A 25,771-nucleotide genomic window follows, 5' to 3' on the forward strand; every position below is an offset into this window, starting at 1 on the left:
AGCTAAGTGTGAGGTAGGTGTGTGTATGTGTGTGTGTGTGTATGTGTGTCTACATCCAGTTCTAAAGACAGCACCCAAGCAACAGAGTCTTTAGCAAAAAATTTAAAACGCCAAGCAATTTAAATCTCCAATAGAGGTCGGGTGCTTTGGCTCACACCTATAATCCCAGCACTTTGGGAGGCCAAGGCAGGCAGATCACAAGGTTAGGAGTTCAAGACCAGCCTGGCCAACATGGCAAAACCCCATCTCTACTAAAAATACAAAAATTAGCTGGGTGTGGTGGCGGGAGCTTGTAATCCCAGCTACTCAGGAGGCTGAGGCAGGAGAATCATTTGAACCTGGGGAGGCAGGAGAATCATTTGAACCTGGGAGGCGGAGGTTGCAGTGAGCTGAGATCACACCATTGCACTCCAGCCTGGGCAACAAGAGTGAAACTCTGTCTCAAAAAAACAACAAAAAACAACAACAACAATAAAAACTCCAATAGAACACATAATGGAAACAGAAAAAGGGAAAGGAATGGAAAGGGAGGGAGAGAAGGAGAAAGGAAGGAAGGAAGGGAGGGAGGGAAGGAAGGACAGAGGAAGGGAGAGAGGAAAGAAGGAAGGGTGGCAAGGCGGGAGGGAGGAAGGGAGGGAGAGAGGAAGGAAGAAAGGAAGGATGAAAGGAAGGAAAGGGGAAGAGAAGGAAGAAAGGAAAGGAAGGAAGGAAAGATGGAAAGAAGGAAGGAAAGGGGGAGAGAAGGAAGAAAGGAAAGAAGGGAGGGAGGAAGAAAGGAAAGAAGGGAGGGAGGGAGGAAGGAAGGAAAGAAAGGGGGAAGGAAGGAAGGAAAGGAAGGAAGGAAGAAAGGAGGGAGGGAGGGAAGGAAGGAATAAAGAAAGGAGGGAAGGAGGGAAGGAAGGAAGGAAGGAAAGAAAGGGGGAGGCAAGGAAGGAAGAAAGGAAGGAAGGAAGAAAGGAGGGAGGGAAGGAAGGAAGGAGGGAGGGAGGGAAGGAAGAAAGGAAAGGGAGAGGAAGGATGGAAGGAAGGAGGGAGGGAGGGAAGGAAGGAAGGAAGGAAGGAAGGAACGAAGGAAGGAAGGAAGGAAGGGAGGGAAAGGATACAAAACATGCACCAGTCAAGTGTGACATTTCTGTGATCATTTTAGCTTAATTGCTGCAATACTATACATTGCAAATCATTTAGCCTAGAAAATCTCCCCTGATCCATCACCTCTTAGGTAATTACTGCTTCATTATGCTGAGTTAATAATGATCCATTTACAATCATGGAATGGATTAACTCCCACCACAGAGAACTATAACAGAGGCTGATTCTGCTGGCACCTCTTCCTGTCAGCTGGCCTCAGGAGGAGTTTTCTGTAGCACACAGCTTTCACAAAAGATCTGCTGAGTGAACACCAAGTGCTAATTGGAGAAGAGAGTAGAGAGAAGAGGGTTAATAGTAGAGAAAAAATATTATGACAATATTAAGTAAGTCAGATTGCTGTCTGTCAACTCTTTAAATGAAAGTGAACTGGTTAACGAAATCATTACCTTTTTTCCTTGGGTATTCAAAACTGTGCCTGATTTCTGAAAAAGTCCAAAACCTCTGTTCTTAGCTTAGAAACAGGGTTAAAGCAATAGTCCTTGGGGCCTTATGAAACTTTAAACCTCAAGCCCACCTTTTAGCTGGAAGGTGTTGAGGGCAGGGGCTCATGGAAAGCACGGGTGATGGAGTGCTTTGTCCACTCCACATATAAAAGGGAAGCCAGCAATGAGAAGAATCAGCAAAGATATAAGAATGAGATTTGATGAAATGGAGAGGAGGAGGCAAGTACTGGAAACAGGAGAACGGTGCCGTCTCACATCAGGTGGAGCCACTATGATGTGCAAGCAACCTCTATGATTCCCGATTCAAGGTTAATCAGAACACCATGTCCAGAGCTCCCTCTTTTACTGGGAAAGTAAAATGAAGACAGCTTACTCCTCCACCCCTCACCTCCCAACACTATCCCCAGGCCTTTGGGAAAACTCATGTTTCTTTGTTCTCATCTACTTCCCACCCACTGCTTATCTGACTTTGGCTTGGCCACTTCCTGGTTGATTAATTGATTGATTGATTCCTTCATTCATTCTTCATTCGCACATGTGTTCAAATGTTTCATGGAGTTATTTCCTGTACATCAACCAGTGTCAGAAGACCTTTACTGAACTTTAGATAATGAAACAGCACAGGTAGTGGACGCCTGTACCACACTTGTGTAACTATTGTGTCTGGTACGGGCAAGTTCACAGTTTCATATCAGTCAGTGCTTGGCAGTCCCCTTGGGGGGTGCTATGTCCAGTGCATGCTGTCCTCTTTGCAAGGGCTAGACAGGACCCAGAGGACTGTCAGAAGCAGATGGTGGGATGCTGGAAGAAAGAGACTTTCTACATGCCAGACTGGGTTTAGGTGGACTGGGTATGTTAAACCCAGAGAAGAGAGGACTTCAATTCGAGATTGCAACTACCTTCACAAAACAGAAGACCCACAGTGACTGTAAGCTTTATTGTGAGGGTCAGTGTTCCTGCTGGTTTTACTAAACTAGCCATGTTTTCAGCATTTTCTTTGCATGGAGCACTGTTTATTTTCTATATATAATGTTAGATACTCTTTGCATTAATGCATCGAAATAAATATAATCCATTTTTTACATGGAAAAACTGAGGCTTACAGAAGTAAATAAGTTGCCAAGGGTCACCAGTTCTAACATAAAGAGCTAGAATCTAAAGCCACGACTGTTCAATTTAAAATGACCTACTCTTAGTCACACCGTTACTGTGACTACAAATTATTAAGATCATGTGTATAACATGAAAAACCATAGTAAATGCTCCATAAATAGACCACGTCTTCTCTTTCTTCTTTCCTTGTATTCTTTCTTTTTAAATTAGAGGTGGTTGCTTATTGTGGATAGAGGAATGACTAGCAAAAAGGGTAGAAAGTGTTAAAAGGAACATATTTTATTTCCATTTTAAAATTTTATTTTTTTCTTTTTAATTTTTGTACACACATCGTAGGTGTATATAATTATGGGTTACATGAGATATTTTGATACGAGCATGCAATGCATAATAATCACATCAGCGGAAGTGGGGTATCCATCATCTCAAGCATTTATCCTTCGGGTCACCAATAATTCGATAAGAAACACATTTTAAAGACCTGAGAACAGTTCCCTTTTGGGAGGGTCTCCCTCATGAGGTGGTTTCTGTCCCCCGGTTGGAGATACTCATGCACAAGCAGCTCTGTGGCTGTTTTTGTGAAGATGCTAGTAGAAGGCACTTGGCCATTGAATAGGGACTTGCCCTAGAGGCCCTTAGCTTTTTTCTAACCCCCATATTTCCACGGAGGACTTCACTTTGCTTTGGCAACATTTAACCCCCTATTACCAGGTATGTTTCTGGACTGCAGGTGACTACCAATGAGCCAGTATTCTTTGTCAGCAACATTGTAAGTGTTCTTTTATAAGAAAATGGGGAGTGGGTATGGATTATTAAATACACCTGTATGTTTAAGGTGAATCAGTGATTCAGCATATCCAGAGCGGCAGAGCAGCCTCTTGCCTAAGAGTGAGTGTGTGTTTTAATAATCTGTTACTGTTTATTTGACACATGGCTGTCTGGGTAAATTTAAATGATGTGTATTTAGGAACCTTGATATAAACCACTACCTTAGAAACATAGTCATTTATCAGCGACTAAGTTGTTGTTAATAACCTTCCCCAGGGGAATTGCAAGCAAATGGTTATGTATTTGGTGATATTGGGCCTTCAGTCAGACACTCTGGAAAACTTAATCTTCCATTTCAGAAGAATAATAGGATGTTATATGGTAGAACAGTGACAGGGGCTGCAAAATAGACTGCATTATTTTCTCACAGCATTAGGACAAAGGCAGGATTGGGGTGCACATGAATTTGGATTCAAAATGAGCTTGGTTTTGTGCTAGAAGAATCCTTGTAAAGACAAGTTGGGAGCTTTCTCATGGAAAGAACCATTGATTGTTTCAGCTGTAGGCGAATTTGAAAATCATCTAGTCTAATGTGACTGTCGAATACTTTAATTTTTACTGATGGAGAAACTCTAGCACAGAGAACTGTAGTGGGGGGTAGGTGGAGGATTCCTGTTCAAAGTGTCAGAGTAAGCAATGGAGGAAGCCAGGGTGGAGGAATGCCAAGATTCCATCCTTCATGGAGACTTCAGCAACCGTGTAAATATAAAGCAGTGAAGTAGCAGCACCACGCATGTGAGCAAGTGGCTTTGCCAGGTGATACAGTCAGGAACTGCAGAGATCCCCAGGGACTGGGATAAACAAGGGACACCTCATGGAGGACGTAAAGGTTTGAAGTGTCTTGGCCTGCAGATGACCCTCAATTATCAAAGAAGAAACCCCAGGGCATTACTGATGCAGAAAACGTTGGTGCCAACTTGGATGTAGGGCCAAGCATAGCATAGTTGGGAAATTGTCTGCCCTGAGCAGGCATGGAGCAGGGGAAGATGAGATGGGACAGATAGAAGCACCGGCAGGTACCACGGCAGTGTCTGAGCGAAGGACAAAAAAAGTCCCGACATCTAAGTATCTATGTGATTTTAAACTTTTAGAATTTTACAAATGTTGTAGCTGTATCTGCCTAGATAACGTAGGACCTGATAATTATAAATATTTCTGGTGGAGGACTCTCATGATTTTATCCTCAATCAGGGTATTGGGTGGAGGGTAACTGAAATGTCACCTCCTCTGTGTGAAGCCTTTTCCAAAACGTCTTCTGCTTAATTAGTTTGCTTACTGCCAGAGTAACAACTTACACATTGTCTCCAAGTTTCTCCTTTGTCTCTACCTCCCCTGATACTCTTTGTTATTTAGGCTGACACCATGGATGAGTAATCTTGCTATCTCAGACATCTAGCACAGTTTTCAGGAAATAATAAATGCTCAAAGTATATTATGAGGATAAATGAAAAATAATGAACATTATGTATACAGTACTTTCTATTAATAGTTTTCTAAAGTGTTGCACATCAATTATCTTTTTAAATTCTCACAATTTTTCTGGAAAACAGCTCTAATTACTATTCATATTTTAAAGATGGTGAAGCTTGTTCATAGAGGTTAATTGTCTAAGATCATGCAACTAGCAAGTGACAGAAAAAGGGAGTCTTATAACTCCAGAGTCCTATGGTCTTTTGCAGGGTGGGAGCAGATTATCTAGAATAATTGCCTTAAAATCATTTTGCTCCTGCAGACCCAGCTGTCACACGAGAATGCAATCAACAAACTCATGCAGAATGATACTCACCATCTATTCAGCTGCCTAAGCTAAAACTGTCAGTCCTGGTTAAACCTGTATACGATTGGGCACACAGCCTTGGGATAAGTGGGACAACTGAAGTATAGACAAAGGGGCCTTGGGATCACAGAAGAGGAAACTATCAGCTCTGAGTAAGGAAACCTGGCCAGTTCTTACTGAGAGCTTAGTGATAGATGAGAATGTTAGAGGATCAATAGAAACCTGGAGTGCTAAGAAAGGAAGAAAGTTTTGCTGGATTTGATTGAATGATTTGACTCTAAGAACAAGACAGTGTGAATATGTAAACATGTCTGAGTACTTGCCAGGGGCCTGGGGGTTGGAATGGCAGGTGAGTCGTGGATTATGGAGAAAGATAGTGAGCTTAGAGTGGTCGGGTGATCTAAAGAGCTACACGCACCATACCAGGGAGTCTGGACATAACACGGGCAGCACAAGAGCTGTGGAAGGGCTTTAATCTGAGGAAAGACTGGGACAGACATGCGCCGTAGGAAGATCATTCTGCTAACTTTGCGGAGAGTGGACAAACCCTGACACACATAGCACTTGGGGAGGTTATCACAATAATCTAGATCAGTGTTCCTCACACTTTAGATTTACATTACCTGGGTATATGGTTAAAATGTAACCTTGATGGAAGAGGTCCAAGTGTGGCCTGATATTCTGCATTTCTAACAAGCACCCAAGTTTTGAGCGGCAAAGAGCTGGGGGAGAGAAAACAAGAGCCCTGCTGAAGCCGTGGTAGCAGCAATGAAGAGCAGGGGATGCCTCTGAGGCACTTCGGAGGTCCCAGGAAAACCAAACTTGACCTTTACATTGTCTAGCTGTGTTCTATCAGGTATTCGCTGATATCTGCAGCCCATAGGTCTTCTTCTGTACTTCTAAGGAGTTTACTATGCCATGAGCTATTTGGACATTCAAGCAGATTTCTTTTTTTTTTTTTTTGAGATGGAGTCTCACTCTGTCGCCCAGGCTGGGGTGCAGTGGCGCGATCTCGGCTCACCGCAAGCTCCACCTCCCGGGTTCATGCCGTTCTCCTGCCTCAGCCTCCTGAGTAGCTGGGACTACAGGCGCCCGCCACCTCGCCCGGCTAATTTTTTGTATTTTTAGTAGAGACGGGGTTTCACCGTGTTAGCCAGGATGGTCTCAGTCTCCTGACCTCGTGAGCCGCCTGCCTTGGCCTCCCAAAGTGCAGGGATTACAGGCGTGAGCCACCTCGCCCGGCCTCCAAGCAGATTTCTTTTTTAAAAAATAAAAAGATATCAAATGTGTTGTCATTTCCTGGCTCCCTATGACATTAAAATTCCCTAAAGGTCACAGATTAAATAATAATCTTCTTGCTGCACTCCAGTAGGCACACAGCAGTGGTACTAAAAAATATTTATTCGACCTGGTACGTTCCTGAAACACATAAGAATATTGACTTTTTTTGTTGTTAAAAGTAAATTATGCTTTTGGTTCTGGGAAAGTAAATGTAAAGCTCACAAGTTAAAGTCAATTTCTGGACAAATATTTTATGTTCAGGAATCATTTGTAGCATGAATAATTATTGAATTTATCTTTATTAGAGTTATGTGTTTATTAATAAATGTCCTTCCCCATCATCTCACTTAGAAAATTAAACATAACTTAAGTTTTTTTATATAAAGAAATATTCATATCTATGTATTTTTAAGGCAAAGCCTTGAGCACCCATTTGGGGCTCAGCATGCAAACCTAAGGATTCAAGAATTCAGTGAGGACAGGGTGAGTTATGGCCCTTTGAAAGTGATAAAGTCTGATGGTAGGAATGGTAATAGCTGACACATTTCTTCCTCAAGAGAATGGAAACAAATTGGCTCTAAATTCGATTGAGTTAACTCTGATTCTTTGAAATTGCTTTAGATCCCTGAGCTGGTAGAGTCTGGGCATGAACTTGGCTTAAACTCTAGCAATAAAATGTCCTTTTAGTTCCATTAAGTCTAGAAATGAAAAGGCTGCATCGTCTAAGTAAAAGGTCATGGCTTTTAGAGAAAGACAGATGTGGGTTAAAACCCTCCAGGCCTTATCAGACACCAGAATTATGGAGTAATTGTGGGCAAGTTACGCAACTGTGCCAGGCCTCAGCATCTTCATCCATAACAATGGTGAAAACCACACTTGTGAGGCTTAGACGAGACCTGGAGTTGTCAGTCCTCAGATATCGTTTCTCTTTCTCCCTCAGTCCTTTTACATTTTGACTTCAAGACCAAAAACTGGCATATGGGCCAACTAAAAGCTCTGATGCTAATCATTATAAGAAAAGAGATTCTTAAGTTGAAATAAGCTAAATAGTAGCTTTGGTTTCAAAATGTTCTCTGAATATATAAAATGGCTTATGTTAAAAAAAATGTGGGTCATATAAAGCACGTTGAATATTGTTGTATTCTCAATGTTAGGGCAGGTACAATGTTGTGTTGTACAGTCTGCCACCTTTTGGTTGGCTGGATAAAAATAAAATAATATCTTCCTGGAAGATTGATGAGAAAATACAGATATGCCAGTCATTCCCAGTGAGATCACCTCCCATGGAAATTTTCCTAAAGCAGATATTCCCCTTATTTTAACCTTGAGCTGTGTTCGCCTTTGAAATATTCTTTGTTTTCTTTGTATTTTAATATATACTCATTATTGTATTAAATACTCTAGTATTATAGTATTTAATACTATATTCATTAGTTTTGTGGTCACTTATCGTTTTTGGGCCTCAATTAACCAGACACAAAACCCTGTATTCTCAATATGACTCACGACTATTTTAATGAACAAAGTACTTATTTATGCAGTAAAGGGATTTTTTATCAGAAATAGTCTCAATATGTTTTAAGAAAGTATGTGCAAAAATATAATAATTATAGCCAAAGATACAAATGGATGTAAGAACCTTCAGATATAATTTAGTCTATCCACTCACTCTGTGTGCTGATAGTAACAAGAGCAATATTAATAATCACCCTTATTTTGCATAGTAATTTAGAATTTATATAACATATATGCTTCAATTGCTTAGTCTAATGAAACAAATCATCCTGTGATTCACAGATTGAAGCCAGCTCTATCTTTTTCCTGAGTAATCTTCATCTTTTATTTGTCCAAGAAATATTTATTGAGCATCTAATATGTGCCAGGCACTCTACTAAACTCTAGGATTATGGTAACTGGCAAAGCAGATATATACCTGTTCATAGGGAAATTCTGCTCTAGTGGAGGAATACAGAAAATAACCAAATAAATATAGAGATGATGGGAAGTGTCACAAAAACAAAAAAGCAGAGCCAAGGGAAGACTTTAACTGCTGGAGGAGGCATATAATCGGTGGTCAACGAAGATTTCTTTGCTAGGTGATTTTTTTTTTCCATTAAGTATGTAAAGGAAATGAGAGAGAGCAAGCCAGAGGGCTGTCTTGGAGAAGAGGTTTCCCGACAGAGACAACAGTGAATGTAAAGGGCCCAGGTGGCAGTGTGACCAGCTTGTTGAAGGAGACCAAGGAGACAGGTGTGTCCAGGGCAGAGGAAGCCAGAGAGGATGGAAGGAGATGAGGTCAGAGAGACAGAAGGGAGGCAGAGTGAACCTTGTGGGCTGTGATGCTTTGCAATTGATGTGGGCGTCCTCACGGAGTTTTAAACATATGATTCCACTCTCTCTTTCATGTTTCCATTCTTATGATTCCATTCTCTCTTTTATTTTTTATTTTTATATTTTGAGATAGAGTTTCTCTCTTGTTGCCCAGGCTTGAGTGCAATGGCGCGATCTCGGCTCACTGCAACCTCTGCCTCCTGGGTTTAAGCAATTCTCCTGCCTCAGCTTCCCAAGTAGCTGGGATTACAGGCATGTGCCACCACGCCTGGCTAATTTTATATTTTTAGTAGAGATGGGGCTTCTCCGTGTTGGTCAGGCTGGTCTCAAACTCCCGATCTCAGGCGATCCACCCACCTCGGTCTCCCAAAGTGCTGGGATTACAGGCCTGAGCCACCGTGCCTGGTCTCATTCTCTCTTTTAAAGGGTTACTCTGTTAGCTTGGAGAACTCGACGGGGTGAAGAGATGAAGCAGGATGGAATGACCATTTAATTTGTTGCCTAAACCAGGGCACGTTTGACAGTGAAAATTGAAACTATTTATTACTATGCAGCAGAACTGTAGCAGCCATTGTGCTGGGCAAACCTGGGTGTGTGTTTACCCTAAAGCAGGCAGACCGGTTGGAAGCTACTACACAGCCCTGAGGATGTGATGGTCAGGCAGCAGGCTCCCTGCTTGTGCCAGGCAGTCTCCATTTGCCCTTCTGGAAACACTCTCTACCTGTCTTTGCCTTGCTCTCTGCCCGAGGAAGCTGGCCTATAAGGAAATCTTTGGTGTGCTCCTGTGTTCTATGGCTTCAAGGTGAGTTCAGCCAAAGGGGAACCCCAGCTGGAGATGAAGGGAGGCACTATTTGTTCCTCTGGCTCCTTTTTTAAAGGTTGCCTTAAACTAGCTGCGTCCCTTGTTCCACCTTTCTGGGCAGCCTGCTAATGTGACCCTTTCCCTTTCCAGTTTCTGGTAGCCTTTCTCTTCCCTGGTAGTTTCTGGTAGCCTTTCTCTTCCCTGATCTCTTTAGTCCTGGAGCTGGCTTCAGTTGCCACTGGCAGCCCAGGGTTCTTCTACCATCCTTTGGGGCCTCCCTATCACCCAACCTGCACCTTTATTGCTAGCCTTTGTGCAGACGAAGTCTTCTTGAATTATCCAAGTTTGGCTGTGCCATCTGTTCTTTATGGGAGAATGCCTGCTACACTGCCCATCCCTGTAGATAGTTCTAGGCATGAATCGCTGCAAGATGGGCCTAGCAAATGGGATCTCAGATACACCAGGCCTTGGAGTGGTCTCCATAAATCATAACGTGCATTAATTTCTTAAGGGAACAAAGAAAAAGCAAAGAGGATACTTTTCTTCTGTGACTCCCTTTAAACTCAGGAATTCATTAAGGAGCCCTTGAAGGGAGGCATTCAAGACAAATCTTAAAATACTGTTTTTCAACTGCAGCCTGAAAGGACTGTTTTATATTTCAAAATAGGTTATCATGTGCCTTTATAATGAGGAGAGTTTCTCAGCAAAGGCAGCGCCAGATTGTGCCTTTGCCTTTCAAGGAAGTTTCCTTATTTGCACACCACTGAAAGGGTTTCACCTCAAGAAGGTGGCAGAGAAGAGGCACTGCTGGGTGATGCTGAAGCATAGCTTTGTGATGTTGAAAAAAGGGGATCAGAATAAGAATGATTTAAATCAAAAATAGTTCCTTAGAGTCAGGGTGAACAAAAAAAATTGAGTTTGGTGCCAGATAAAATGCAAAAAAGCTTCATGGGAACGCTCTGGGTAATAGGGATGTTGTATATTAGTTTCAATGACCTTGGGAATCTGAGTAACCAGGAAATTTGAAGTCTTGCTCCTCACATTGTCCTGGAGGGAGGGGCAAGAGAGGGTTAGAGGGTTATTACAATCTCTAGGAGCCCCACACTAGTAGAAGACCTGTTGAGAAGCCATCCCTTAAGTCTCCATATTACAAACACTTCATACCTAGCAATGTTTTAGAAATGAATAAATGTTTATCAGGTGAATGAATAATGAATGAAGTAAAGGACGAGAAATTAATTTCAGGATACAGGAAAATATCATGCCATCCATGAGGTTTATTGCTTCAAATTGAATTAAATTGGTAAGAAGAATTAGTCAGGAAAATAGACTGTTTCTCATTGTGTAACCTAAATAAATGATTGCTTGTCCAATACTCTTCATATTCAAACTGTTTCTTTGAATTAAAAATTCTAGTAAAGATTCATACTCTCGTGATGTTCAGATTGTGAAAACATCATTTCTTTTCAACTTCAACTGCTGAATGCATGCTTTTTTGATTAATGAGGATAAAAATATTTTATTACCAGGTTTTGCAGGATATTTTAACAACATTCTAAAAGAGAGATGGTTATTCCCTGGAGAGTAGACAGACAGAACTATCAATGGACAGCCCAAGAAAAGGTGTCTCATATTCTTTAGGGGCAAGCATTGTCCAGCCTTGGTAGCAGCAGAAAGTTTGCAGGAAGAGGAATGACAGGTTCTCAGAGAGAGAGAGAGAGAGAGAGAGAGAGAGAGAGAGAGCTTGCTGCCTTTTATTCTTGGCTTCCCTATGGATTCAGTCAATGGCTTTGAACCTCAGACTGCATAGAGTCCCCAATTCACTGTTAGTCTTCATACGTTTGCCCCTTAGGACAAATGTAAGTAATTGGATTACTTCTCTCAGAGGCATTAGCATTTAAGCCTTAGCTCATTGTTGCCCTCAATAAATAAATTTCAAGCCTCAGAAAAGAGAGTTTCAGTGATGAAACGAGTGCAATAATCTTTGTTCTTTAAGCCACAACCCACTGGTGGGACCTATTTTAAAGTAAGACAAAGCCTAGAGCATTCTACAGAGCAAGATAGAACAATGACTCATACATTGTTCATCATAAATATGATATTCTTCTTACTAATTAATTAATTTAGATTAATTTTGGCTCTTCACATTTAAAAACATCATCTAATTTGCAATGGGAAGGAACTACATACTCTATTCCAACAAATAAGACTTCCCCAAATCAAAACCTAGTAAGCAGATGATTCTCAACTAGAACACAAATCTCTCAAATTATTGACCCCATCTGTTTCCAAAATACCATCCTGCTACACTTGATCTCTTTTGATCCCCAGTAGTTTTTCATTATATTCCTTTCCCTGCATTGTTCTGCATATTGGTTGTATTAGTTTGTATTCGTGGATATAAACTATCTAGGCAGTGAAGACTCTAAATATATTCTTCTAGCTACTATTTAGCTATTTCCATTGAAAGAGTTTCTTTGCTCCAATTATCTGAGTAATTTAAATACATAGAATCAATCTGAGTTTATACCCAGTGCTAATGCTCTAACCATTTGCTTCCTCCTTTCTGAGTAATAAAAATTTTAAAAGAACAGAGAAAGCATTAAATGAATATATTTTTGCGGTCGTTTGAAGGTCTGTAATGAGAACAGAAAATACATAATTGAACACAGAGTAGTATAAGGTAAGTCATCAGTGCAATAAATTGAAACACACAGTCATGCAAAGTAATAAACTGGAACACTTTTGTATGAGGTCAGGTGTGTTGCTTTGAAGTTGAACTGCAATTTGCCTTCCCTAGGATGGAACTGTCTCATGATTCTCCATGCTCATTGATCTACAGTCACTTAATGAGGCAAAGGGTGACCAACAGGTAATATAAGAAAATTTGTTCTACTATCCACAGGGCTAGAGATCAACTCAAGCCTTGAATATGCAAAATTAGATTTCTTTATTCTTGAGTTGATTATCAGACTAAGTTCATTTACACTGTGACATCTTACAGGTGCCTTAATGTTGCCCCCTGACTTTTATTGCCTGTAAGTATATACAATAACACCAACCACAAATTTTTTTCCAATTGCTCAGTGAACAGCAGATCAGGGATCTAGTCTTAGCTTTACCAAGATTCAGTACATGAAGAAACAAACTTTTCTTCAAGGGCCCTAACTCAAACTGGCCCCTCCAAATCCTCATTCACTCCATACTCCACCATATCTTATAGGGCCATATAGAGCATGAATAGGTTGGTGCAAGGGATGTTTTCTGGGGCCTTCGGGAAGAAGAGATAAAACCAAATCCCAGAAATTGTAATGTAGTTAAGAACCTACGGGTATAAAAAAAATTTGGCAGGTGTCTGAAGACAAGCAAAATCCAATTAGCTAGAGAATTCTTCCTGGAGGTGTTTGATGAATGTGCCTTCCAGCTGGGCTAGAACTGCTACTATCATTTTATTCTCTAATGACTCTTGGAGATCTCAAAATGTTTTATAAACATTAATGAAGCCTTAGAACCTGTCTTTGAAGAAGACTTGAATGAGCAGGATTTGGCATTCCAGATATGGAAGGGGCACGTGTTAGGAACAATCTAGTAATGATGCCTTTATTTGAGCTCTGTTCAGTTCTGGACATAAAGCTGCATCTGGTGTCTTAATTCATGGCACACTTTTTCATATCCGCAAATCTTCTCAGATAGCAGCATAATTCCCAATGGCTTTGAGGACTTACCTCAACTGTTAATTGAATTATTCAACAGATGCCTTTGGAGAACCTACTGTGTATTCAGCCTGTATTAAGCATTTTAAGCCTTGAAATGGGGACGTGAGATAGTGAATCATGTCACGGGGAGAGAGGAAGGGATGTGCACAGAGAAGGACGGAAGGAAAGAGAGCCATGGTAGGGAAAAGTGGCCACTGAGGAGGAAGAAGACTTGGTTTGTTAAGACCTCCTTTTTTTTTTTTTTTTTTTAACAGAGTCTCACTCTGTCACCCAGGATGGAGTGCAGTGGCAGAATTTCGGCTCACTGCAACCTCCGTTTCCCATCTCCCAAGTTCAGGTGATTCTCATACCTCAACCTCCCGGTAGCTGGGATTACAGGCACCCGCCACCACGCCTGGCTATTTTTTGTATTTTTAGTAGAGATGGGGTTTCACCATGTTGGCCAGGCTGATCTCAAACTCCTGGCCTCAAGTGATGCACCCACCTCGGCCTCCCAAAGTGCTGAAATTACAGGCATGAACCACTGTGCCCGACCTCCCCTTTTTTTTGTGTGGCAGGGTCTCACTCATTTGCCCAGCCTAGAGTGCAGTGGCATGATCATAGCTCACTGTAACCTCAAACTCCTGGGTTCAAGCCATTCTCCAACCTCAGCCTCCTGAGTAGATAGGACGGCAGGTGCACACCACCATGCTTGCTAATTTTAAAAAATGTTTTGTAGAGATAGGTCTCACTATGTTGCTCAGGCTGGTCTAGAACCCCTGGCCTCAAGCGATCCTCTTGACTTGGCCTCCCAAAGTGCTAGGATCACAGGCATGAGTCACCTTGCCTGGCCCAAGACACACTTCAATGTTTAACTAACAGGGCACTTTTTTTCCTTATTAATATTAATATATCCAGAGGCTGACGTATGTGTAAGCTGGAGATAAGCGTCAATAAGACACTTCTTGCATTACCAGTTACACTTGGAAAATCAACCTCCACACCCCTACCTGTTGTTCCAAGTTAAAAGCACTTTTTGTGAACTTATATATAAATTACTTCTTTCTTACTAAAGCAAAATTCTACTTGATTTAAGAGCAGCAAATTAAAAACTTGGCATTCAATAGCAAAAAGTCTAAAGACTCCAACAATGTTCTATTGCTGTTAGCAACTAATATTCTTTCAGAAGAAATCAGTGGTGCTGAGTGCATGACAAGCTTCTCCCTCATTATAGACCATTTACCATTTCGAGATGCTGCATATGTCAACTTGACCTCACAGTGACCTTTCTAAAACTACAGTTAGGACAGAAGAAAAAAGGACAATAAAAATACAGAAGCTGAAGTTAGAACCAAAGCCACTTGGCTCAGTTTAGTTAAATTTACTACTAATGAGGCCAAGGTTGAGGTTAAAGCCCCTGTCCAACTGCTTACCTTTCCCTATCTCCTTGACTAGATTCTTAACAAATCTGGCCATCTCAAGCCGTTACAGCCAGAAAGCAAAGGGACCATCTCCCAAGGAATTCATGGTACATGCCTTGCTTAGACTGGAGTTCAGGTTATCTCTTTTAGAAACAATGATAATAATGGCTATTTCCACCTGCATATTTTGGAAGTGACATTCTCCTTTTATTGTGGCTATCCTGCTCCACCAAGAATTTTACTTTTTGTTCCATCCGAATACTATTTCTCCCATGCCTTCCTTACCTTTCACCCTCAACAGAACTGACTGTTTTGATCTCCTACAATGAGGTGCCAGCAGCTGAAAATAAAAGGAACATTGATAAGATTCTATTCTGAAACATATAGAATCAAAAGGAGTGGGTTGTGTTGATCACACTGCCCCATCTAATTCTTCTCATATTTAATATGAGATTCCTTATTTCAAAGGGAAAGCCATATTTATCTCTTTCTTTAGAGTCTAGGCCCCCTCATTAGTTCATTCATTCAACCACTCAATTAATACTTATTGAGTGCCAAACAGTGTACGAGACACGAGGACGAAATGGTGTGCAAAGGAGCAAGTAAAATCCCTGCTCTGGTGGAACTTCCAGCCTACTGAGAGAGGCAGACTTAATTAAGTGATCACACAATTAAATCTAAATTTTCCTGTGATAAATGCATCAGAGAAAAAGTACACAGTGCCTTGATCTAGGCAAGTGTGATTTCCCTTTGGCTGGGGCTGAGGTCTCTACATTTCTAAAAATCAGTCTTGTAACTCTCCCTACTATTCAAAGCAATTTGATTCTTGGGTCTTTGGAAACTTGCACAGTAGCGATGTCTTTTTCTGTCCCCCATTATTTTTTCAGTGGTCAGTGGGGCCAGGGAGTCTCTAGGGCTCTTATAACAATGTGGGGGAGTACAAGGTTCAAAGCATCTCTTGAGAAGACATATGATCTGGCGGCTAGCTCAGATCAACTATTTACTCACCCTGCAACCTTATACAATTATCTTATTCTCTGTCTATAATGTCCTTACCTGTGAAGTGGGCATGATAATGATCATCCTCCTAGGATGTGTGTCACACTAATATGCATGGAAACAGTTTATAAATGGTGAAGTACACAAATAGCGTAGCACTATTATTATTTGTGTCATGAATATAATGACAACAACAAGAAAAGCTGAAGGGAGTAAACATGAAAATTCCATGATCTTTTTCTTTTATCCCTTGTTTCCTGCCAGAAACTGAAAAGCCGTGGGTAGGAGCTCTTCATTTTTACCCAGGCAGACCTTGTCACAGTGTGAGCTTTCTAGTTTATGGTGTCCATAAATTTCCTACGCCAAAATTGGAATACATGATCTGACAAAGCGTTTTTTCCCCCCACTGATATATGGCTTTATTTCTATGAAAATCTACAATAATTACAATACTTTAAGATATAATTACAACGTTTCAACTTTATATGAAAGAGTAAAAGAAAATAAAATGGTATGTTCTGAGAAATACCTTGCCCCGCCTTTGTGAAAAATGATTGCAGATTAGAGTTTCTTCCAGTTCTGGTGGCTTTCAACGCGGGGTGAATAAATCTGTTCCCGTGGGCCACCTTCTGAAGGATGATCATCTAGGTTCTGAAGATATTTGTTTACCTTTGCCATGATTTACAGGCAGACTCCTCCTTCACAGGTTCCCCCTGCCCTTTGCGGCTGACAGCACATCCCTCTGGATTTATGTCGCTACCCAATAGCGGGATTTGTGAGTCCAGATCATGTTTCCAGCACCACCCTGGATAAGACACATTTATCACAGCTGTGCTTCATTTTATTTGCATTATGGATGGCTTTTAGTGTCTATATTGTTAAAACCAACTGTTTTTAACTGTGGGCTGGGAAGTAGAGTGTCTCCCAGATCTGTCAGCAACACAAAATTCTGCCTTTAAAATCAGGAGTGCAGAACTTAACAGTGCCCAACTACTGAATGTACCTCCACCTCCAGCCTTAACTCTACTGCCATTATATTAGGCATCCGTAGAGAGAAGGCCCAAGGTCACCTTAAGACAGCCTTATCAAAGAAGCCAAGCAGATGATGGATCTTAGAGTATTTGGGGCAAAGGGATCTTCCAGAAAGAGCTGCTCCCAGCTTGCCTTAGGTAAGTGGCTCTTTTGGAAATCGCAATATCAAAATATTTATGACCTGTAAGACATCAAATAACTTGAGCTAATAATGAGACAGAATAGATCAAAGGCAGAGCTGGGCTTCAAAAGCATGAAGTCAGTAACATCAGGGTTATGGGGGTATGGAAAAGGAGGAAGGATTGAATAGGCGAAACATCAACCTGGCTATGGCTTTGTGGTGCGTGAGCAATTTCCATATTTGCAAGGATGAAATTTTGCGGCTTGTCATCTGTGAAGTGTTATTTAATAAAACAAAACCAAACATTAAGTCATTCCAAAGACCATTTGCAAAACAAATTGATTTCTTGCGCCTGGTTGCAAACACTTAAAGGGGGATGCGAGTTCCTGGGATCATAAAGAATTTGTATTTCTGTGTGTGTGTTTTTTGTTGTTGTTTTGTTTTGTTTCTTATGGAAACAACAAAACATAAGAAAATTCCACTTAACCTCAGTCTTAAGTAATATCTTAAATTTCTATTTCTGAACCAGTCCTATGGTGACATCTTCCTAGGTGTCTGCTGAACTATCCCGCACTGCCAGGGTTATCATGCTCTCTGTGGTATTTTACCACCATACACCTAATGCAGTCCTTCAAGAAAGGCTGCTCCAGCTGCCTCCTCGGCCACCACCTTCACCTTCACCGTAGAGCTTTTAGTACATGGTGACCTCCCTACTTCTAACTCACAGCCTTCACTGAGCCTATCACTCAGAAACAGATCACACTCCTCCCTGTGACATTTCCTATCTTGTAGTCTTTGTTGTTGTTTAGTATTGGATTATTTAAATTTATTTTTATGATTTGTCCCAAAGTCAAGACAGCAAATTGAGAGAAGGGATCTTATATATATTATATACCAATTAATTATATATTAATATTATTCACTAACATTATATATTATTAATATTAATATATCGATTATAATATTAATGATATATTTACATATTTTAAAAGCAAAATTTGATGGAGCAAATTTTGGATGTGACATTCTTTGCCAGACTATCTTGGGCAACTTAGAAAAAATGCCAATGATCTAATTTTATCACTTTCAGTAACCCCATGCTAGCTGAGAGAGTACTTTGGGTGTAATAGATGCACAGTATTTTTGTTACTTGCTGATAAACTCTGTTTGCATCCCTTGTAACACTATCCTGTCTGGGTAGATGGGTGTGGGGTATAGATCTCATGTGATCTGGAAGGGCTACATTTGGACCAGGACATCTGGTGGCCAGGCTAAGTAGGAAGGGCTGCTCCAGAAAGGTTATCCACAGGTAGCAAGAGCCCAGGAGAACAGGAGAGGGCGTAGGTGAGAGGCCCAGGAATGATTGCGCCAAGCCCCAGCAGCATGGAGAGAAAGTAAATGTTAGATAGACAGGAAGGTTGGCAGTCAAGAGTTTCAGGAAAAACAGAGTGAAAAATAAGGTGAAAGTGACAGCGGAGCATAGAGCAAGGGAAGCAAACTGTTCAGAATTCAACGCATGGACTCTGGGCATGTGGTAGATGTTTCTTTTATGCCACTTATAATAACAACCAGAACGATGGCTAAGTGATAGATATTGCCTTAAAAAATTCTCCTGCCTAATCCTATGGCTTCTTTCACTCCCTTGCTAATTTGCATAGCGATTTTAAGGCTGTAACAGGGACATGACGGGTTTGTTATGAATAGTTCCTAGATATGGAGCCTCTTGGAGAGGCACGCTGGTGAGGATGCTATTTGGGCTTTGTTCTGTTTATTGGCCCCCAGTCTGCAGGTAAAACCCATCAACCCGGCTGCCCTGCTGACCAGAACTCAGACTCAAGAGGGAGTCCTGGGAGAAGGGCCTGAGAGGATTGATACAGTTCCATTTTCATGCTGTCAAAAACAACGTGGTGACTGTAATAGAGCTGGGTTTATCTCGTCTGAACGAGACTGCATTTGGAAATACCTAAATTGGAAGGCTTTCCATGTATTAGCATTTTGCTTGATGAATACCAAAGGAAGGAAGAGGTGGGAGAGAAACAGTCAACATTATTTGTAACCTTTGCAGGAGAATGAATCTTGATTTTTTTCTCTTCTGGAAGACTATTAGTTCCTTCTTTTTTTCTGCCATGAAAAGTTGAGACTGAAATTTCTCATCTCCTGGTATCCTTCTTCAACTGGCTGAATATTCTTGGGCTGAGTCTCAGAAGGAAGTTTGTTTTGCCTCTCCAGCATATCATACGCATTTAAATGATTAGTCTCTCTCTCTCTTTCTCTGTGTAATATGTATATTACACACACACACACGCGCACACACACACACACACATTATATATTTATCCTGAGAGAGTTCCTGTGGTTGAAGATGGACCTGGTCACAGCACAGCTGTTACTGCCCTGCTGTCTGCCTTTTAGCAAAACCACTCTGCAGGAATCCTGTTTGTGGAAATCCCAGCAAGTCTCTTGTTTCTCCATTCACAGGAATGAAGATGCTACAGCTTGTGCTTTCATAGATGCTCTGAACACAGATGTGTTTTCATCGTCTACCTTTTGGACTAAATCCAATAATAGTTACTGGTTCTCTAACGCGGTTTAGCCAGTGGGCCTAGTAGAGACTGCAAGCTGAGCTGAGGTGTATAAATGGCCCCTTGAAGTATGGCCAAAAATAGCAATTGCCTTGGTGACTCTTAACTGACCTGTGCTCAGAACAAAGTTGCTAAAGGTGGGAGTTTTATAGCTGTGTTTTCCCTTCCCTGGCAGACATGGATGCAGCTGTGCCATTTGAGAATTCTTATTTCTTTAGTAACTTGAGCTGAAAGAAGAAAGCAGTTGTTACAAATCCTATTATATAGATGGGTAAACTGAGGCTGCATGATTGTGCTGTACCCAAGGATCATCCAGGGATTTGCCAAAATCAGCTACAAAGCTGAGCCAGCTACCAGCTTCCTGACCCCAGACTGATGCCCTTAAATCAGATCACATGTGCTCTACCAAACATATTTACTAAATTTTACAATGAAAATAGGACACCAAGCTAGACTCTAAGAGTGGCATAGTTGTAAAATGACCTACCTTCAACTGTAACTATATATTTTGTGCCTTTACAGAAGTGGCAGAATTCTGAAAGCAGTGCATTGTGCCCCGTTCTTTATATCCATGGTGGTTTTTAGTCTTGCGGAGAAGCATTTGTAAGGATGTGAAAATCAGGGGAAAAGGGGAGGAGAGATGACACTGATTAAGCTCCCTCTGCAAGATCTGTACTGAATAATCTTCCATTTGTCTCAGGACCACCTCACCTTGGGTAGATCATTTAACCTCCCTGGGCCTCATAGCTTCTTGAAAAGTATAGAAGGGATAAAATGGGCTGATGTACATAAAGCATTTACAACAGTAGCCAACACATAAAATATTTAGGGTTATAATTGTATCTCTTACGACCATCTACATCTCCAGAAAATAAAACTCAGAATTTTAAATACTTCCCAAGATTGCACAGCAGATAAGAAACTAGTGCACACGCCCAAGTCCAAGTCTAGAGGTTTAGTAGGACCAAAATGACATCTCTGAAATATTCTATGTCATTTGCTGAGAAACCTTTAAATTCTTCCATGAGGCACGCATTCCAAAAAAGAGTAGGCGGATCTGGCAGAGAAGGGAGGGGGCAGGGTTGGGGGAAGGACTTCTTTGATGGCCAGAAAGCTGAAGATTCATGAAAGAGCAGCCTGTAGAGAGCATTACCTATTTAGCACCACTGCTCCCTGGAGGACAACAAAGATCTTTTCTGAAATCTACAGAAACCAAAATAATTAATGGCCCAATATATAGAAGTCTTTCACATAGCATTTTTTACAGCTGACCAGTCTCCATTTCAAGAATTCTCCTACACAGTATTTTTTTTAGCACATTTTCCCCAGTTGTCTCAATAATTCACTTGAGGAGCAACAGATTGTTCTTCTTTCCTATTAATTATAAGATAAATTATAATTTCAGTGTTTCAACAGTAGCTATATGGACACTGTGTCATTTCAGTAGGAGCTGATTATTTTTACCTTTTCCATTTTAAGTTAATCTCTGGGTTAGGATGATCAACCTGCAGATCTTTTGGCATAAAATAAATCATCCATGGTAACACACTGACAGACTTCTCTGTAGGGCAATCAAGCATCTTCCCAGGAGACTCTGGGCAAATCTGGACTTAAGAAATTTTCTGTAGGTAGCATGAGAAAGACAGGTAGGAGGCTGCCTTCGTGTATTAGACCATTCTTGCATTGCTATAAAGAAATACCTGAGGCTGGGCAATTTGTAAGAAAAGAGGTTTAATTGTCTCATGGTTCTGCAGATTGTACAGGAAGCCTAGCAGCATCTGCTTCTGAGAAGGCATCAAGAAGCTTCCAGTCATGGCAGAATGCAAAGGGAGGCAGGCGTCTCACCTGGAGGGAGTAGGAGCAAGAATGGGGGCAGGGTGACACACACTTTTAAACAACCAAATCTCATGAGAACTCACTGTTGTGAGGATAGCATCAAAGGAATGGTGCTAAGCCATGCATGAGAAATCCACCCCCATGATCCAGCCACCTCCCACCAGGCACAACCACCAACCTTGGGGATTGCATTTCAACATGAGGTTTGGGCAGGGCAGATATACAAATGGTATCACTTGGTTAACTCCAACAGGAGGTGTGAGATGTTGCTCTGTTTACTTTAGGGAGGGAGTCCAAGGCTCTGTCATGTGCCAATCTTCTATTCTCTCTATGATTCTCTTTTCAGCTGGGTTTTAGGTTTAGCACAAAGGAAAAAATAGGCGTTATTCACTTACTGCTATGTATTTCTTGAACCTTCCTAAAAGAAACAAACACACAAACAAATAAATAAGTCTCCTTTCCTTGTGTGGCAGGAAGTCTCTATGTATAAATTCCACTCCCAAAGGAAAACCAGCATATCATATTTCCTAACAGAAAACTGTGATGAGGGGAAAAAGGACTGTGTCCAATGTCACATTAGATATAGGCTTTTTAAAAAATGAATGCATTGGAAAGCAAATATATTGGCACACACCATAACCCTGACATTTTGACAAATACCTCAGTGTCTGCCTGTGTGATCAAATTGATTATCTCTGTGAGTTTCCTTCAAAGCCAGTCACCTCTGCGGCACCTTCCTCTTGGTTCTATGAACCCCTGGGGCCTGATGTGAGCATGCTGCTTGTATTCTAGAATTCTTTGCCACCTTCTTCCATTTTTTCTCATTCCCCAGAAGAAAATCAGTTCAAGGAAGGCAGTGGGAGCTGGCTTGGGAGTAAGGCAAATATCCTTAATTGCTTAGTTTTGTTGGGGCACTCTTTGCGGGGAAGGAAGCTTCGTTAGAGGGAGCTCAGGACAATTCATTTCATTCTCTCTTGAAATTTTAATTGAGAAGACTGTGTCCAGGTGAGTTGCATTGGCTGGTTTTAACTCTGCCATAGGAGAGACAGCTATAGAAGCAGAGGAAGCCACTATTCATTGGGATGAATACGTCTGCTGACCACATTGACTCAAGCATAGGAAATGCCTAGCAAAAATTAGTTGTTGGTAGTGATGGTGTTCTGAGGAGGAGAAGGAGAGGGAGAAAGAAGAGTATTTTGATCCTGATAGAATCCTTTAAAGAAGATAGAGCTGCTGGGATTAATTTACCTTAATTTGCACTGAGGTATGAAGACACGGTCTTCATTCATTTATTCATTCATTCAGCAAGTGTTCATTGAAACTTTACTGGGTCTCAGGCTATGCCAAGCACTGATAACACTAAAGACAATTGTCCCTCATGTTAGAGGCAGTCGCAGATTAGAGGTAGGTGCCTCCAATCTAAGGGACATGTCTGTTCTAAAAGATCTTCCTTTGTGTAGCACTTTCTAGTCTTTTGCAGAGAGAACAGGATTGAAGGGAAGTTTGCGATCAGTTCTTCCTCATAAGACAATAAACTAAAGGTGAGAGACATTGAAGGGAGTAGATGAGGAAAACAGATTGACGTGAAGAAGTGACAAAAGGCACCTAATCTGTGTTGGAGATCAGTTTCTGTTAATATCTCGAACATTCTCTGTCATTAGTCTGAAGCTATCCTATCTCCAAAATTATTCATTCATATATACATGTATATACACACACCCCCCACATTTTTATGTGTGTGTATATATATATTTGTTACCAAAGCCAGGATAATTCAAATTCATGTTATTATCTTTTGCTTGGATTGCTAACTACACTGGCTTCTACACTGTTCTTGATTCCAGGTTCACTCCAAATTCCCTTCTCTTCAGCCACTGGCATGAGCTGTGCGGGACCAATTATTTCCCAAGTGAATTCCCCCTTCCCAACTCTCCCCATTTGAATCTATTGTCCGTGCAACCACCAGATTAACCATATTATTGCACAATTTTCTTCATGTACCTCCATGCTATGATTTTAACTAAAGGAATATCATGATCGCCTGCTTTGTCTACTCTGTGCTCTCCACAGTGCTTTGTACCAGGTTCATCTACCTCCATTCCCTTATGCCAGTCAAGCTGGACTCCTGACTGGTCCCTGAATCCTTCGGGCCTTCCTGTCACTTGGCCTCACTTGTGTTATTTTCTTCCTCTGGAATAGTCCTGAAAATTCCTTTCTCTCATGCCTCTAATCATTTTATAAAGCATATCTCAGCACACCCTCTGTGCAGCTTTTTGGTACCTATTTTGTACATAGTACTGTCCTGACATGCTTTACCCTTTGAAACTATTCTGAAGACAATTGGCATATTCTTCCCCAAAGCTCCCCGTGGGCCTCAGATTTAGACCTGACAGTCTGTGAGAACTTTTGAGAGGGTTGTGAAGGTGTCTTTTCCCTGCCAAACTCAGCACAGTGCCCGGCACATTATCATATTATTACTAATGAAGTAAAAGAGCAAATTGATGGTGCACGCACAGAAACAACAACAACAAAAAAGCTTTGGAACTAGATGCAGTTGTTGACACCTGCCTTCTTCAACAGGAATTGTCCTGTAAATGGACATGAACACTGCCCAGATGATGACAATTTTGAGGAACTGAGTGGGTGTGGTTTTCTTTGGTGACCTTCTTTCCATGTTTACTGGCCTCATCCTTGCTAGGCCAGTTTTAACAATCGGACTAGTGGCCTGTAATGACTTACCAGCATTTCAACAATGTTTGGTATAATGTTGTCGTTGTGTTTTAGTTCTTTTTTGTTGTTGTTGTTGTTTGTTTTTTAAATAGATTAAATCAATACATGACTGGAAAAGCCTGCTTGCTTAGGGCGTAACCCAGCACCCCTATCAATTGGACCATTATGTTCCTATTGACAGCATCTCTCAAATCCAGGTGTCTAGAGCTACCATCCACAGGGGGCTCCAGGGCTCACCTGGGAACTGGCCAACTGGGGATCTAGCTGAGCATTTTCAGGATGTATTATGCTGAACATAGGTCATAAACAGTGAGGTAGGTAAGGATCACTCACCCAGATGAGTATAGCATGGCCAGCCACTGAAGGTAACATGAATGTCCTGATGGTTTCAGCATCCCTGGAAAAAACAAATACATGTGCAAGGCAAAAGGTAAACCAAGATAAAGCTCAAATGCACCTACAGAAATTGCTGTCTTTGTTTTCCCTTTGCAAGGGGTTGCAACTACTCATGCTTCCACCTGCTGCAGAGGGGCAAACCTGCTCTTTTCAGTAATTGAGGAAATGCTATGTGAGTGGCTCAAACCTTACCTGGACTCTTCCTTCCTGCATTTACTGACATTTTGAAGCCAAAACCCATTACCTTAAAATTGGCTAAATAAGGTCTTTCCAGTTAATTTTGCCTATAAAACAATTTTCCTATTCAAGAACACTGAACACCGAACTCCATCTCTCATAAAGAGGCCATTAATTCTCTGCTACTGCTCATTATTCTTATTAACTATTCGCAGACTTTTTGCTGGAGGCAAAATGTATCTATTAGAACCAGCAAATAGGGATTGCTAACATGCTGAGGCCAACGTCCTCACCCAGGCACTCAGCAAAGCCAGCGACATTGGACTCCACCAGCTGGGCTTGTGCGAAGCATCTGTGCCGTCAAGAGCCCGACAGGGAAGGTGGGAAGGCAGGCTGCTCTGGAGAGGGAGGCGTTGTTCAGATTTTCTTATTCAGAGCCCTCTGTCTTGAAATGTGAAGAGAAAACAGAAGTTTTCTAAGAGTAGAAACTGATCACTTAAACTTTTCTTTAGTTATTTATATTTTTTAATGGGAAAAAATGGTTTATATGAGAAGAGGGTGAAAAAGAGAAGGCATGGTGCTCTGCTTCTGGCACTCCTTGTCAACTATAATAAAGTGAAAGAGATAGTAAAGAAATGAACATTTCTTGGGTAATTAACTTATTTAATTCTTACTATTGGCTTAAAATAACTTTATTGAGGTATATTTCACATCTCATAAAATTTACCCATTTCAAATGTGAAATGCAGTAATTTTTACTAACCTTATCAAGTGGTAGAATTATGACTATCATAGTAAATCAGTCCTAGAACACTTAATCCCCCCAGTAAGGTCCCTTTTGCCCATCTACAAATCATCTAATCCATACCCCTTCCCCTAAACCCAGGCAACAACTAATCTACTTTCCACCCCTATAAATGTACCTTTGGGAGACATTTTATATGAAGGAACCATACAAGATGCAGTGTCTTGTGTCTTCTTTCATTCACTCAGCCCAAGGATTTAAATTCATCCGTGACATAGCATGTGTCAGCAGTTCCTTTTTTTTTCATTGCTCA

The sequence above is a fragment of the Pan troglodytes genome, chromosome 9, assembly GCF_028858775.2.
Source record: "Pan troglodytes isolate AG18354 chromosome 9, NHGRI_mPanTro3-v2.0_pri, whole genome shotgun sequence".
Taxonomy (NCBI): Eukaryota; Metazoa; Chordata; class Mammalia; order Primates; family Hominidae; genus Pan; species Pan troglodytes.